Raw genomic sequence first — 13,984 nt, 5'->3', positions numbered from 1 at the left:
TAGTTAAATAAAAGGTTACATTTCAAATCTATATTTCTGATTTGTCTTTTCAACTCACCAGCACATTCTTTTAATGTGGTGCTGTGACAGTCAATTGCAAATGAGTCTGACATAATGTCTCTTATCTCACCACCACTAATGAGATGGGTGTGCTTGATGCATGTCACATTGGAGCTTCTCAAAGTCAGGGGGCGTGGTCAACAGTGTGCACATCATCTCTACTGTCAAATGCAACCTAGATCGATATTTGGTTTTAATGCAGACGAGAGCACTGACTCCAGCTTCACACAGATTTGAGCTGGCGAAGGGTAGCCTACCAAGTGTTGAATTATGCTTTTAAGACAACTGGGAACTCTGAAAAATATGAGGTCAAATCATGACATCAATGATCTTTAGGTCGGAAAGTCGGAACAAGTCAAGGTAGGCTTTTGGTTTTATAAATGTATTGCCATCCGGGCCCGCCGGTGTAACTGCTAAACTGCTTCCTAACTGTACACTGTACTGCATGATTGTAGCAGGTTTACTAACGCGTTAGTTCCAGTAGCTATGTTGTTGAGTTGAGGTTAGCTAATATGGTGACAATGATGTAGGCTGTGTGTGGAGATAAGAGCTTTATAATATAAAACCACTGATTCCTCGTCTGGTCTCTTCTCTGCACCTGGGTCCAACTTCACCACGTCACAGTAAGCTTCTGTCTCAACACGGACCCAACAGAGATCACCCAGATCCAGAATGGTATAACCCACCAAGGAGCACTGCTGGGGCAGCAGCAAGAACAACTCTCCCAAATATCAGAGACCTTCCGGGCACTTACCAATTACCTCCAAACACGGCCCAACCTCAACCCAGGAGGAACCAATGCCCAAGTCTCATCACCCAGTGCTACAGGCATCGCCGTAGATCCTCCAGGGAACCTGCACCCAGGGAACCCAAGATCCCAGCCCCCAAGTGGTATGATGGCCACCCGGGAAGATGTAAGGGGTTCCTCACACAGTGCTCTCTGGTGTTCGAGCTACAGTCCTCCTCGTTCAACGCCGATCGGGCCATGATCGCCTACCTCATCTCTCTACTCTGGGGCAAGGCCCTGACGTGGGCAACGGTGATGTGGGAACAGCAGCCACCATCCTGCAGCTCCGACTGTTCAACTGTTTAGACCAGTTGCTGATTTCGCCATTGAGTTCTGCACCCTCGCCAGCCGAGAGTGGGTGGAATACTAAGGCACTGGTTACCGATTTACACCAGGGTCTGTCTAACTCCATCAAGGATGAACTGGGCACTCGGAAACTGGGAGAGGACCTCGAGTGCCTGATAACGCTGCCCTTCAGGATTGACAACCACATCCGAGAACATGTGGGACAGCACCTTTTTGACACTATCCCGGTTTCCAGAGCACCCCAAGCTCCCCAACATTTACATTACATTTAAGTCATTTAGCAGACGCTCTTATCCAGAGCGACTTACAAATTGGTGCATACACCTTATGACATCCAGTGGAACAGCCACTTGCATCTAAATAATTTTTTTTTTTTTTTTGGGGAAGGGGGGTGAGAAGGATTGCTTACCCTTACTTACCCTATCCTAGGTATTCCTTGAAGAGGTGGGGTTTCAGGTGTCTCCGGAAGGTGGTGATTGACTCCGCTGTCCTGGCGTCGTGAGGGAGTTTGTTCCACCATTGGGGGGCCAGAGCAGCGAACAGTTTTGACTGGGCTGAGCGGGAACTGTACTTCCTCAGTGGTAGGGAGGCGAGCAGGCCAGAGGTGGATGAACGCAGTGCCCTTGTTTGGGTGTAGGGCCTGATCAGAGCCTGGAGGTACTGAGGTGCCGTTCCCCTCATGGTGCTCGCCTACGGAGCTGTGGTCTTGTAGCGGATGCGAGCTTCAACTGGAAGCCAGTGGAGAGAGCGGAGGAGCGGGGTGACGTGAGAGAACTTGGGAAGGTTGAACACCAGACGGGCTGCGGCGTTCTGGATGAGTTGTAGGGGTTTAATGGCACAGGCAGGGAGCCCAGCCAACAGCGAGTTGCAGTAATCAAGACGGGAGATGACAAGTGCCTGGATTAGGACCTGCGCCGCTTCCTGTGTGAGGCAGGGTCGTACTCTGCGGATGTTGTAGAGCATGAACCTACAGGAACGGGACACCGCCTTGATGTTAGTTGAGAACGTCAGGGTGTTGTCCAGGATCACGCCAAGGTTCTTAGCGCTCTGGGAGGAGGACACAATGGAGTTGTCAACCGTGATGGCGAGATCATGGAACGGGCAGTCCTTCCCCGGGAGGAAGAGGAGCTCCGTCTTGCTGAGGTTCAGCTTGAGGTGGTGATCCGTCATCCACACTGATATGTCTGCCAGACATGCAGAGATGCGATTCGCCACCTGGTCATCAGAAGGGGGAAAGGAGAAGATTAATTGTGTGTCATCTGCATAGCAATGATAGGAGAGACCATGTGAGGTTATGACAGAGCCAAGTGACTTGGTGTATAGCGAGAATAAGAGAGGGCCTAGAACAGAGCCCTGGGGGACACCAGTGGTGAGAGCGCGTGGTGAGGAGACAGATTCTCGCCACGCCACCTGGTAGGAGCGACCTGTCAGGTAGGACGCAATCCAAGCGTGGGCCGCGCCGGAGATGCCCAACTCGGAGAGGGTGGAGAGGAGGATCTGATGGTTCACAGTATCGAAGGCAGCCGATAGGTCTAGAAGGATGAGAGCAGAGGAGAGAGAGTTAGCTTTAGCAGTGCGGAGCGCTCCGTGATACAGAGAAGAGCAGTCTCAGTTGAATGACTAGTCTTGAAACCTGACTGATTTGGATCAAGAAGGTCATTCTGAGAGTGATAGCGGTAGAGCTGGCCAAGGACGGCACGCTCAAGAGTTTTGGAGAGAAAAGAGAGAAGGGATACTGGTCTGTAGTTGTTGACATCGGAGGGATCGAAAGTGTAGGTTTTTTCAGAAGGGGTGCAACTCTCGCTCTCTTGAAGACGGGAGGGACGTAGCCAGCGGTCAGGGATGAGTTGATGAGCGAGGTGAGGTAAGGGAGAAGGTCTCCGGAAATGGTCTGGAGAAGAGAGGAGGGGATAGGGTCAAGCGGGCAGGTTGTTGGGCGGCCGGCCGTCACAAGACGCGAGATTTCATCTGGAGAGAGAGGGAGAAAGAGGTCAGAGCATAGGGTAGGGCAGTGTGAGCAGAACCAGCGGTGTCGTTTGACTTAGCAAACGAGGATCGGATGTCGTCGACCTTCTTTTCAAAATGGTTGACGAAGTCATCTGCAGAGAGGGAGGAGGGGGAAGATTCAGGAGGGAGGAGAAGGTGGCAAAGAGCTTCCTAGGGTTAGAGGCAGATGCTTGGAATTTAGAATGGTAGAAAGTGGCTTTAGCAGCAGAGACAGAGGAGGAAAATGTAGAGAGGAGGGAGTGAAAGGATGCCAGGTCCGCAGGGAGGCGAGTTTCTCCATTTCCGCTCGGCTGCCCGGAGCCCTGTTCTGTGAGCTCGCAAGGAGTCGTCGAGCCACGGAGCGGGAGGGGAGGACCGAGCCGGCCTGGAGGATAGGGGACATAGGGAGTCAAAGGATGCAGTAAGGGAGGAGAGGAGGGTTGAGGAGGCAGAATCAGGAGATAGGTTGGAGAAAGTTTGAGCAGAGGGAAGAGATGATAGGATGGAAGAGGAGAGAGTAGCGGGGGAGAGAGAGCGAAGGTTGGGATGGCGCGATACCATCCGAGTAGGGGCAGTGTGGGAAGTGTTGGATGAGAGCGAGAGGGAAAAGGATACAAGGTAGTGGTCGGAGACTTGGAGGGGAGTTGCAATGAGGTTAGTGGAAGAACAGCATCTAGTAAAGATGAGGTCAAGCGTATTGCCTGCCTTGTGAGTAGGGGGAAGGTGAGAGGGTGAGGTCAAAAGAGGAGAGGAGTGGAAAGAAGAAGGCAGAGAGGAATGAGTCAAAGGTAGACGTGGGGAGGTTAAAGTCGCCCAGAACTGTGAGAGGTGAGCCGTCCTCAGGAAAGGAGCTTATCAAGGCATCAAGCTCATTGATGAACTCTCCGAGGAACCTGGAGGGCGATAAATGATAAGGATGTTAAGCTTGAAAAGGCTGGTAACTGTGACAGCATGGAATTCAAAGGAGGCGATAGACAGATGGGTAAGGGGAGAAAGAGAGAAAGACCACTTGGGAGAGATGAGGATCCCGGTGCCACCACCCCGCTGACCAGAAGCTCTCGGGGTGTGCGAGAACACGTGGGCGGACGAGGAGAGAGCAGTAGGAGTAGCAGTGTTATCTGTGGTGATCCATGTTTCCGTCAGTGCCAAGAAGTCAAGGGACTGGAGGGAGGCATAGGCTGAGATGAACTCTGCCTTGTTGGCCGCAGATCGGCAGTTCCAGAGGCTACCGGAGACCTGGAACTCCACGTGGGTCGTACGCGCTGGGACCACCAGATTAGGTGGTCGCGGCCACGCGGTGTGGAGCGTTTGTATGGTCTGTGCAGAGAGGAGAGAACAGGGATAGACAGACACATAGTTGACAGGCTACAGAAAAGGCTACGCTAATGCAAGGAGATTGGAATGACAAATGGACTACACGTCTCGAATGTTCAGAAAGTTAAGCTTACGTAGCAAGAGTCTTATTGACTAAAATGATTAAAATGATACAGTACTGCTAAAGTAGGCTAGCTGGCAGTGGCTGCGTTGTTGAGACTACACTAATCAAGTCGTTCCGTTGAGTGTAATAGTTTCTACAGTGCTGCTAATCGGGGCTAGCTGGCTAGCTAGCAGTGTTGTTTACGTTACGCTGCTAAAAGAACGACAATAGCTGGCTAGCTAACCTAGGAAATCGCTCTAGACTACACAATTATCTTTGAAACAAAGACGGCTATGTAGCTAGCTACGATCAAACAAATCAAACCGTTGTACTGTAATGAAATGAAATGAAAATGTGATACTAACTGTGGAGCGAAGCATTTGTATTTATTATGGATTCCCAAGGCAGCAGCTACTCTTCCTGGGGTCCAGCAAAATCAAGGCAGTTTATGCAATTTGAAATCATTACAATACATTCACAGATTTCACAATACACTGTGTGCACTCAGACCCCTACTCCACCACTACCACATATCTACAGTTCTAAATCCATGTGTGTGTATAGTGTGCATGTGTGCCGATGTTTGTGTTGCTTCACAGTTCCATAAGGTGTTTTTTATGGGTTTTTTAAAAATAAAATGTTACTGCTTGCGTCAGTTACTTGATGCGGAATAGAATTCCATGTAAGTCATGGCTCTATGTGGCACCTGACCATGCAACTGAACAGTAGTCAAGGTGTGACAAAAATAGGGCTAGACCTGCCTTGTTGATAGTGTTGAAGTTAGAGTAGCGCTTTATTATGGACATGTATCAATATGTTTTAACCATGACAGTTTACAATCCAAGGTTACTCCAAGCAGTTTAGTCACCTCAACTTGCTCAATTTCCACATGATTTAGTTGATTTGTCCCAAATATAATGCTTTTAGTTTTAGAAATATTTAGGGCTAACTTATTCCTTGCCACCCACTCTGAAACTAACTGCAACTCCACCTTATCCTAGGGTACCCCTGGCTAGTGCTACATGACCCACTATTCTCCCGGTCCACAGGACACCTACTAGACTGTGGTAAGAACTGGCAGACTATATGCCTAAGACCCCCACCAAGAGCCCCGCCACGTTCCCCGGCATCCATTGAAGACCAAGACTTTCCCGCTCTCCTTCGACCTCAGGGAGGCATTCAGTAAGAGACAATCCGCCACCCACCCTCCTCATCGACCATACAACTGCATCATAGAACTCCTACCCGGCACCACCCATCCCCGAGGCCGTCTGTACTCCCTCTCGACCCCTGAAGCAGTGGTTATGGACAATTACATCCGGGAGTCGTTGAAGGCAGGTTTCATTCACTCCTCTACATCCCCAGCTGGTGCAGGCTTCTTCTTCATGGGAAAGAAGGATGGAAGTCTGCATCCCTGCATCGATTACAGAGGGCTGAACAGGATTACAATTAAGAATCGTTACACTTTACCCCTGATGTCCGCCGCTTTGGAGTTGGTGATGGGGACCAATTCTTCACCAACTGGACCTCCGCAACACTTACAATCTGGTGAGAATCAGGGAGGGAGATGAATGGAAGACTGCCTTTAACACCCCGAGTGGCCACTATGGGTATTGGTCAATGACACGCTTAGGGATATGTTGAATTGGTTTGTCTTTGTTTACCTCGACTACACCCTTATCTTCTCCAAGACCCTCCCAGAACACATCCTCCAAGTCCTGAGATGCCTCCTGCAGCTTCGACTATACATCAAGATAGAGAAGTGTGAGTTCTGTGTATACCACGTTTCTTTCCTATGCCACATTATCTCTACCGCCAGCATCCAAATGGACCCCGTAAAGGTGAGGGCAGTCACCGACTGGCCCCATCCCGCCTCACTCAAACAAGTCCAGCGGTTCCTCATGTTTTGCTACTTTTACAGCAACTTTGGTGTGGTGGCAGCAGCTCTAACCCGCAAGTCCCGCAAGTCCCAGAACAGTTTTTGCTGGACCCCCTGAGGCTAACATGGACTCATCCTCGTCCATCCTGGTCCTACCCGTCCCTTCGTGGTAGACACCTTGGACACCGGAGCAGGGGCAGTCCTTTCACAGAGGCAAGAGAGGGGACAGGGGACAAGAAACTCACCCATGTGCCTTTCTCTCTAGCGCTACTTGTCTGCGGAACATAACTATGATGTAGGCAACCGGGAGCTCTTGGCAGTTATGTGGGCCCTTGAGGGGTGGAGACACTGGTTAGAGGGGGCACCTCATCCTTTCGTGATCTGGATGGACCATAAGAACTTGCTCTCCATTCAAGAAGCCAAGAGGTTGAAAGCTTGCCAGGCAAGGTGGGCTCTGTTCTTTAACAGGTTCAACTTCACACTAACCTATCCCCCGGGATTCCATGAATCAGAAAGACACAATGTCTCTAACAAGCAGAGGGACTCCGAGCCCATCATCCCCAGGTCTCGCATTGTGGCCCCCTTGATATGGAGTATTGAGACCACGGTACAACAAGCCTAGACCCAAGAACCTGTCCCCGGCGGGGGTCCCTCTAACAGACTTCATGTTCCGCGATCAGCCCGTTCCTGAGTACTACAATGGGGACACTCCTCTAAATTAACTGTGCATCCAGGGGATAATCGGACATGGGAGTTCCTGAGGCGTATATTCTGGTGGCTCCTCTAACCGGGGTACCTGCTCCTGCTGACTCCATCGGAGATGTGTAACTCTGTCAGCGAGTGTACAAGAGGCGAAGTCAGGTGCAGGAGAGTAGCATGATGTAAACAGGCACACTTTTATTTTAGTTCCAAAACGAGAGCACTACATAAATCAAATGGGCTCAAAACATGGAACATAACAAAAGTAAAGCGCGTAATAAGACATCACAGTAAAATGAAACAATTACACACAAAACATGGGAAACAGAGCGTTAAATACAAGTCGTTTGATTGGGGAAATGAAAACCAGGTGTGTATGGAAACAAGACAAAACAAATGGATAGATGAAAAATGGAGCGGTGACGGCTAGAAAGCTGGTGACGTAGATCTCCCGAACACCTCCTGAACATGGAGAGGAGCCGACTTCGGGGGAAGTCATGACAGTCTGGCCACTGTCTCATAAAGCCCAGATTGTTTAAGTACTGTAGAGACAGGTTGTCCCATCTCAGCTTAGTAACTCTATAGTTCTGTCAGAGTGGTCATTGGGTTCTTTGTCACCTCCCTGACCAATGTTATTCTTGCCATGTTGCTCAGTTTAGTTGGACGGCCAGCTCTCATATTTGCTCAATTTCTGAAATGATGGAGACCACTGTGCTCTTGGAAACTTTCAACACTGAAGAAATAGTTTTATACCCTTCCTCAGATGTACTGTTTCTTCTTCTTCTTTCTTTGTGCTTCGTCACAATTCTATTTCGGAGATCTACGGCCAATTCCATGAACTTCATGGTATAGTTTCTATTCTGACATACAATTCTTCTTCTTCTATAGTATATTGATGTTTGCACAATTAAAATGTGCATCCCGACACCTACTGTGCGTGATGCGGCACTACGCCTTGCAAGTCTTCAGATGTAAAAGTCCCAAAAATATTCTGCCACAGCCTAAATGATGTCCAGTTTCTTTTAAACTTGAGCTGCACAGTTTATAACTGTGGCAATGAACACCACATTTGCACATTTTTAACACATGGGGTATGTTTTTTCACAGCAAACATTTACAACAGGCTGCGTCCACTACCATATCTTCACTTGTAGCTACACAGCCTCTGGATGTACAGTACCAGTCAGACATTTGAACATACCTGCTCATTCCAGTGTATTTCTTTATATTTACTATTCTTTCCATTGCAGAATATTAGTGAAGACATCAAAACTATGAAATAACACATATGGAACCTTGTAGTAACCAAAAAAAGTGTTAAACAAATACAAATACATTTTATATTTGAGGTTCTTCAGAGTAGCCACCCTTTGCCTCGATGGCAGCTTTGCACAATCTTGGCATTCTCTCAACCAGCTTAATGAATGAACAGCTATGCCTTGTTAAAAGTTCATTTGTGGATTTTCTTTCCTTAAGGTGTTTGAGCCAATCAGTTGTGTTGTGACAAGTTAGGGGTGGTATACAGAAGATAGCCCTAATTGGTAAAAGACCAATTCCATATTATGGCAAGAACAGCTCAAATAAGCAAAGATAAATGACAGTCCATCATTACTTTAAAACATGAAGGTCAGTCATTGCAAAACATTTAAAGAACTGTGAAAGTTTCTTCAAGTGCAGTCGCAAATATGATGAAACTGGCTTTCATGAGGACCGAACCAGGAAAGGAAGACCTAGAGTTACATATGCTGCAGAAAATAAGCTCATTAGAGTTAAGATTTCAGCCCAAATAAATGCTTTACAGAGTTCAAGCAACAGACATCTCAACATCAACTATTCAGACGAGACTGTGGAATCAGGCCTTCATGGTCTAATTGCTGCAAAGAAACCACTACTAAAGGACACCAATAATAAGAAAAGACTTGCTTGGGCCAAGAATCACGAGCAATGGACATTAGACCGGTGGAAATCTGTCCTTTGGTCTGATGAGTCCAAATTTGAGATTTTTGGTTACAACCGCCATGTCTTTGTGAGACGCAGAGTAGGTGAACAGATGATCTCCGCATGTGTGGTTCCCACTGTGAAGCATGGAGGAGGAGGTGTGATGGTGTGGGGGTTCTTTGCTGGTGACACTGTCAGTGAATAATTTAGAATTTAAGGCACACTTAACCAGCATGACTACCACAGCATTCTGCAGCGATACGCCATCCCATCTGGTTTGGGCTTAGTGGGACGATCATTTGTTTTTCAACGGGACAATGACCCAACACACCTCCAGGCCGTGTAAGGCCCATTTGACCAAGAAGGAGAGTGATGGAGTGCTGCATCAGATGACCTGGCCTCCTCAACCACCCAACCTCAACCCAATTGAGATAGACAGCAGAGTGAAGGAAAAGCAGCCAACAAGTGCTCAGCATTTGTGGGAACTCCTTTAATAAGACTGTTGGAAAAGCATTCCAGGTGAAGCTGATTGAGAGAATGCCAAGAGTGTGCAAAGCTGTCATCAAGGCAAAGGGTTGCTCCTTTGAAGAATCTCAAATATATTTTGATTTGTTTAACACTTTTTTGGTTACTACATGATTCCATATGTGTTATTTCATAGTTTTGATGTCCACTTTTTCTACAGGGTAGAAATAGTAAAAAATCAGTTATAACCCTTGAAAGAGTAGGACTCCAAACTTCTGACTGGTACTGTAGGGTTTCTTACCTGTTTTTTGCCTTGTACAGTTTGTCAAGTACCAGCTGTTATTTTTCTTGTCCTGGAATGTATGAAAACTCCCTCAGGAGGTAGAGAGTCGGAATTTGACCATCAGTTTATTCCAAGATGGGTGAACAGTGTGTCGACACATCAACACCAGTTGGTGTTGATGTAGAGGCAAACATCTCCCCCTCGATTTCTCCGACTCCACTGTCCTGTCTGTGAATGGAGAATCCATTGAGCTGAATAGCCTTGGGGGGTATCTGTCCGAGAGAAAAGCAAAGAATATTGCAGTTTCAAGAGTCCCGTTAGTAGCAAATCTGCGATTGGAAGTCATCCATCTTATTATCGAGTGACTTGCCAGTAGAATGGAGGGAAGAGGTGGCTGGCTTTCTCTTTGCCTTAATCTCACCACGAACCCCACCCTCTTGCCTCTGTAACACCGGTGCTTCCTCTTAGGTAGGCCGAAAATGGGACGGCATTACAGAGAGAACCTAGGGCAGATGAGTCGAAGTTGAATTGGGGTAAGTAACTGCCGATCTGAAGTTCAAAAGTTATTGTCGGTTGTAAGAATTCATACATAGCCGTCCTGTATCAGAGATAATTGCATAATTATCGTATTTCGTCGCCCTAACGTAGCCTTCACTGCTATTCGCCCAGCTAGCAAACGCTAGCTAACGCACACAGATTAGCATCACTGTAGTGCTATTCACTCAACTGAACGACTTGATTAGTCTAGTGTTACCTAGCTACATAGCTGTCTTTGTTTCCAAGATAATTGTGTAGTTTAGTGTGTATAGCCTTGGAGTGATTATCTTAATTCACTGAGGTTCGCTAGCCAGCTATTTGTCGTCCTTAACGTAGGAGACTGCTAGCTAGCCAACAGCTAACTGCTAACAGCTAGCCAACGCCTACTGTTTCGAATTCAACAACCCGGTCAGGTAGTATCACATTTTCATTTCATTACAGTACAACGGTTTGATTTGTTTGATCGTAGCTAGCTACATAGCTAGCTACATAGCCGTCTTTGTTTCAAAGATAATTGTGTAGTCTAGAGCGATTTCCTAGGTTAGCTAGCCAGCTATTGTCGTTCTTTTAACGCAACGTAACGTAAACAACACTGCTAGCTAGCCAGCTAGCCCCCGAATAGTACCACTGTAGAAACTATTACACTCAACGGAACGACTTGATTAGTGTAGTGTCAACAACGCAGCTACTGCCAGCTAGCCTACTTTAGCAGTACTGTATCATTTTAATCATTTTAGTCAATAAGATTCTTGCTACGTAAGCTTAACTTTCTGAACATTCGAGAAGTGTAGTCCACTTGTCATTCCAATCTCCTTGCATTAGCGTAGCCTTTTCTGTAGCCTGTCAACTATGTGTCTGTCTATCCCTGTTCTCTCCTCTCTGCGCAGACCATACAAACGCTCCACACCGCGTGGCCGCGACCACCCTATTCTGGTGGTCCCAGCGCGTTTGACCCACGTGGAGTTCCAGGTCTCCGGTAGCCTCTGGAACTGCCGATCTGCGGCCAACAAGGCAGAGTTCATCTCAGCCTATGCCTCCCTCCAGTCCCTCGACTTCTTGGCACTGACGGAAACATGGATCACCACAGATAACACTGCTACTCCTACTGCTCTCTCCGTCCGCCCACGTGTTCTCGCACACCCCGAGAGCTTCTGGTCAGCGGGGTGGTGGCACCGGGATCCTCATCTCTCCCAAGTGGTCTTTCTCTCTTTCTCCCCTTACCCATCTGTCTATCGCCTCCTTTGAATTCCATGCTGTCACAGTTACCAGCCCTTTCAAGCTTAACATCCTTATCATTTATCGCCCTCCAGGTTCCTCGGAGAGTTCATCAATGAGCTTGATGCCTTGATAAGCTCCTTTCCTGAGGACGGCTCACCTCTCACAGTTCTGGGCGACTTTAACCTCCCCACGTCTACCTTTGACTCATTCCTCTCTGCCTCCTTCTTTCCACTCCTCTCCTCTTTGACCTCACCCTCTCACCTTCCCCCTACTCACAAGGCAGGCAATACGCTTGACCTCATCTTTACCAGATGCTGTTCTTCCACTAACCTCATTGCAACTCCTCCAAGTCTCCGACCACTACCTTGTATCCTTTTCCCTCTCGCTCATCCAACACTTCCCACACTGCCCCTACTGGATGGTATCGCGCCGTCCCAACCTTCGCTCTCTCTCCCCCGCTACTCTCTCCTCTTCCATCCTATCATCTCTTCCCTCTGCTCAAACTTTCTCCAACCTATCTCCTGATTCTGCCTCCTCAACCCTCCTCTCCTCCCTTACTGCATCCTTTGACTCTCTATGTCCCCTATCCTCCAGGCCGGCTCGGTCCTCCCTCCCGCTCCGTGGCTCGACGACTCATTGCGAGCTCACAGAACAGGGCTCCGGGCAGCCGAGCGGAAATGGAGGAAAACTCGCCTCCTGCGGACCTGGCATCCTTTCACTCCCTCCTCTCTACATTTTCCTCCTCTGTCTCTGCTGCTAAAGCCACTTTCTACCATTCTAAATTCCAAGCATCTGCCTCTAACCCTAGGAAGCTCTTTGCCACCTTCTCCTCCCTCCTGAATCCTCCCCCTCCTCCCTCTCTGCAGATGACTTCGTCAACCATTTTGAAAGGAAGGTCGACGACATCCGATCCTCGTTTGCTAAGTCAAACGACACCGCTGGTTCTGCTCACACTGCCCTACCCTATGCTCTGACCTCTTTCTCCCTCTCTCCAGATGAAATCTCGCGTCTTGTGACGGCCGGCCGCCCAACAACCTGCCCGCTTGACCCTATCCCCTCCTCTCTTCTCCAGACCATTTCCGGAGACCTTCTCCCTTACCTCACCTCGCTCATCAACTCATCCCTGACCGCTGGCTACGTCCCTCCCGTCTTCAAGAGAGCGAGAGTTGCACCCCTTCTGAAAAACCTACACTCGATCCCTCCGATGTCAACAACTACAGACCAGTATCCCTTCTCTCTTTTCTCTCCAAAACTCTTGAGCGTGCCGTCCTTGGCCAGCTCTACCGCTATCTCTCTCAGAACGACCTTCTTGATCCAAATCAGTCAGGTTTCAAGACTAGTCATTCAACTGAGACTGCTCTTCTCTGTATCACGGAGGCGCTCCGCACTGCTAAAGCTAACTCTCTCTCTCTGCTCTCATCCTTCTAGACCTATCGGCTGCCTTCGATACTGTGAACCATCAGATCCTCCTCTCCACCCTCTCCGAGTTGGGCATCTCCTCGGCGCGGCCCACGCTTGGATTGCGTCCTACCTGACAGGTCGCTCCTACCAGGTGGCGTGGCGAGAATCTGTCTCCTCACCACGCGCTCTCACCACTGGTGTCCCCAGGGCTCTGTTCTAGGCCCTCTTATTCTCGCTATACACCAAGTCACTTGGCTCTGTCATAACCTCACATGGTCTCTCCTATCATTGCTATGCAGACGACACACAATTAATCTTCTCCTTTCCCCCTTCTGATGACCAGGTGGCGAATCGCATCTCTGCATGTCTGGCAGACATATCAGTGTGGATGACGGATCACCACCTCAAGCTGAACCTCAGCAAGACGGAGCTCCTCTTCCTCCCGGGAAGGACTGCCCGCTCCATGATCTCGCCATCACAGTTGACAACTCCATTGTGTCCTCCTCCCAGAGCGCTAAGAACCTTGGCGTGATCCTGGACAACACCCTGACGTTCTCAACTAACATCAAGGCGGTGTCCCGTTCCTGTAGGTTCATGCTCTACAACATCCGCAGAGTACGACCCTGCCTCACACAGGAAGCGGCGCAGGTCCTAATCCAGGCACTTGTCATCTCCCGTCTTGATTACTGCAACTCGCTGTTGGCTGGGCTCCCTGCCTGTGCCATTAAACCCCTACAACTCATCCAGAACGCCGCAGCCCGTCTGGTGTTCAACCTTCCCAAGTTCTCTCACGTCACCCCGCTCCTCCGCTCTCTCCACTGGCTTCCAGTTGAAGCTCGCATCCGCTACAAGACCATGGTGCTTGCCTACGGAGCTGTGAGGGGAACGGCACCTCAGTACCTCCAGGCTCTGATCAGGCCCTACACCCAAACAAGGGCACTGCGTTCATCCACCTCTGGCCTGCTCGCCTCCCTACCACTGAGGAAGTACAGTTCCCGCTCAGCCCAG

This window comes from Oncorhynchus keta, chromosome 8 (genome assembly GCF_023373465.1).
Source record: "Oncorhynchus keta strain PuntledgeMale-10-30-2019 chromosome 8, Oket_V2, whole genome shotgun sequence".
NCBI classification, from domain to species: Eukaryota; Metazoa; Chordata; class Actinopteri; order Salmoniformes; family Salmonidae; genus Oncorhynchus; species Oncorhynchus keta.
This window is presented reverse-complemented; position numbering follows the sequence as displayed.